The sequence below is a fragment of the Anneissia japonica genome, unplaced genomic scaffold, assembly GCF_011630105.1.
Source record: "Anneissia japonica isolate Jap-2015-1 unplaced genomic scaffold, ASM1163010v1 scaffold287712_len2945570_cov188, whole genome shotgun sequence".
In the NCBI taxonomy this organism is placed as follows: domain Eukaryota; kingdom Metazoa; phylum Echinodermata; class Crinoidea; order Comatulida; family Comatulidae; genus Anneissia; species Anneissia japonica.
In genome coordinates, this window is record NW_022704401.1 from 2,855,826 (window position 1) to 2,859,643 (window position 3,818).

The window sequence follows — 3,818 nt, forward strand, 5'->3', positions numbered from 1 at the left end:
GTGAATAAAAAGATCTACTGTAATTTTAATTACGATAAAGTATTTTTACTGGGCTTCAGCGTTCGATTTACCCAGTATCGCATCGCAAATTGTGACATATTACGCTAATTGCGAAGCACTTTCACAATTGCATCGCAGATAAATGCGACGCAATTGATTGCCTGAATAACCACTCAGTCTTCAGCAATACCTGGCTGTGAAAACTAAGAGGCTTGGTGCACAAAAAATTTCAAAGAGGTTAAATTACAGCATTTGTATAATTAATACAAACAACTAATGTAAAACAAGAAACTTTTGTGACATGAAACTTTCGCGAATTGATAAGGGCACATATAAAAAAATTGTTAGATTATTACTCCTGCGCACATTAATAATTTGGAAATATTGATGCGGGAATAAAAAAAACCCACCCTCATCACATTTTTTTTTTAAAGGAGTATTAATCTAATAATTCTTTCTATGTGCCCTAACACCTGAATTTAATCATGAGATGAATACAATACAATAGATCATCTATGATGAAAATATCGTATCATGAGAAAAGCCTACAGCCTCTGTCTAAGGCTAGCTAGGCCCAGGCATAAGCCTGCCTATCTGCTAGGGTTTAGCTGGCCAGCCACAGCTAATAATTACATGATAAGTACAATCCTCATTAACATACGATATTCCTAAATTTTGTATGGTATTTATAATTTTTTTTGCACATTGAAAGTTTAGCTGGTTTTAAATTATTAAACACTTTGTCTTAAATATGATTTTATTAAGGATGTGTTGAGTACTATTAATATGAGTATCATCCCATAATTCAATGAATATATTTATAGAAGCTAAACAGATTGTGTTTTATGAATAATAAAGTAACGATGTAGTGCTTAGATCCCCACAGTAATCCTAAACATTGTTATGTAACATAGATATTATTTCATCAGTAGCTAAGGCGAGACTTCCTTTATTCCTTGTTTCGCGTACTTAATCTTTTAAAGATCATCGGAGGAGGGCGCAATAAAAATAAAGATAATACGTACGTGACGAATTACCCACGCGCGTGTTAGTTGCCATGATAATCGTGCGTCGTGCGGTGATTACAAAGGCCTAATGTGATATTTTGCACTAACATTAGACTGAAATTATATTCTTCATTTCAACATTAATTTTACCGATATTGTGGTGTATTGTCGTTCATGAGACTCACTTCGCAGAAAAAATTAATAAATGTTCTGTATCTACTCAAATGTTCGTTTTGTGCACCTTAGGCCAACATTGTCAAAATGACAATTTAATGTTACATAAGAACATGAAATTTTATAAAATTCTTAAATTTTCAATTGTTATAACTTTTCATTTTCTTGGTCAATTTTCAAAAATCAAATTGCAGTTTATAGAAGCATTTAACAAGCTCGCGGTCAAAAGAAATCAGATATAACAGACATTGCGAAGTACCCAAAATTAATAAAATAATAACTAACACCATAAAACGTACAGTATGGCACGCATAGACTAATAATTGACGGCTGTACTCGCAACTAGTATCGGATTGTCGATGCCACAGTAAAGATCAAAGGATTGTACGCACGCGCTATGTTCGAGAGCGGAGATGTGCGTCCTTCTGTTGAATTACCTTGCTCCATTTACAGTCTCATCTGCTAGGGTGGTGAAAAATCTCCCAGTCTGTGCCCTCAAAAATCCACGCAGGTTCCGTATCGCTTTCTCGTTCCAACAGTAGTATGACGTAACACGTGGCTTCATTTGTTTTAACTTTCGTTACATGGTTGTAGGTGAACCGTGAAATGATCAGATTTTCCGATTTTCGCAATAATATTTGTTTTGTAGGCCCCTTTCACATTACAGTAACATAAATCCAATATAGCTTCTTCACGTGTAGGTTTATCAACATACGGAATGTGTGTCGGTATCACACTTTTCATATCACATCGATTAAAATCTCCCATCACTAGATTAATCGCATCAGGAAATTTATTTTGCAGGTCACTTATACAAGCATGAATAGGACTATTTCGTTTAGCTACTAATAATAATAATAACATTAACAACAACAACAATAATAATAATAATAATAATAATAATAATAATAATAATAATAATAATAATAAATAAATAAATAATAATAATAATAATAATAATAATAATAATAATAATAATAATAATAATAATAATAACGTAATAATAATGTGTCGGTTTTATATAGCGCTTCATGCATAAAGCCTTTAAGCCCTTCACATACTACCACGGTCATTGGATCAAACAGGTATGGAACACATACCGGTACTCAGCTCCCTGGGGAGAATTCCAGCAGCTAGTAATCAACGCAGTTGTGTCCGAACCTACAGGTATACCCATTTGTACTCCTGGGTGGAGAGAGGCAACCGTAGATAAAGTGCCTTGTCTAAGGACACAGCGACACAAGTATTATTAAACTATTAATTATTAATTAGTTAATTATTGAACTGCCTATGCGTGTAATGAAAAAACAAAAATCATATTTTAGGGGAATTCGTCTAGTACCCGGTATTCAACCTACGGCCCGCGGGTCAACTCCGGCCCGCCAAAAAAAATTGATCCGGCCCAAAATAAAAAATAAAAAAATAAATAAAAAATTAATTAATTAATTTAAAAAAAAAAATAATAATAATTTTCAGTTATTGTTGCAAAAGAATTTGCTAAAAAGAAGTGATGACGACAATCATATGAGTAAAAATGCATTACTTAATCTCAATTTTAGGAATACAGGAAAATTAGAATTAAAAATAATGACTCAAGTGTTTTTAAGTGAATAATGTCACCTATCTGACAGTGTTAACAAGTGTCATACCGGTAGCTTTTTTTGAGTAAACTATTATCTAGTGGTGTTGAGTATTAATTGATATGGGGAGAGGGCTGACTGAGCTGTCCGACAGGGGGGCTGAGGGAAGGGTTTGAGAGGGTGTTCCTTCACCCAAATGAGATTTTTCAAAGAAGGACTCTGGATGGTCAGAAATGACACTCTCTGATTGTGACAGACATGTGTTGACTTGGTGTGGGCCTATTTTTATATATTTTTTAGTCCAACTGCCCGACGAGCTCTCTTCGATGGGGTGCCAAGCCCCTGCTCTCCCCACCACCCCCATCCCCCGCTGGCGCCGCCACTGGACGCAGGGTTCCCGGAACGCCGCCCTCAGCGGCGAGTGCGAACCACAACTCGGGGTCAAAAGTGGAACGTGAAATTTCGAGTCAGATTTTCGAGAAAAACTTCAGCTACCCGTATTTCTCGACTGAGACGTCAGTGGGAGCTGTAATTTGTATGGCAAGGAGATTGTGCAACCCTGAATTTGTTTTAAAGGAATTTACGCCCAGAAACCTTGTAGTTATTTGTTGTATTTTAGAGAGTATTAAAGCCCCATTCCCGGCAAAATTTCACTAAAAATGACTTTTTTTAGAAAATATGCATTTGCATTACTCCAATTATTATAAATCATTTCTCAATAATACCTCCATGGTTCTAGCATGGTTCTAGTAAAGTAAATTCAGTTAGCGTTTACCAAGCGTAAGCTCATGTTATTGGTACTGACGTTGATTTGCTAACCTGATATTGCTAACCTGTTATTGCTAACCTGTTATGAGTTTAATTGGCCAAGGGTTTTGAACTGTGTCTGTGTGTAACCCTGGTATTCTTAAAACAAACTTTAGTCGTAGTTCGAGCTAAAACTTTAAAATTACGTCATTTCGTATTCTTAAAACGAACTTTGACTAGCACTACGACTAAATGACGTGAACCTCGACTAAAATGATACCTCCGCAGGCCGATTTTTTTAGTCAGCCTA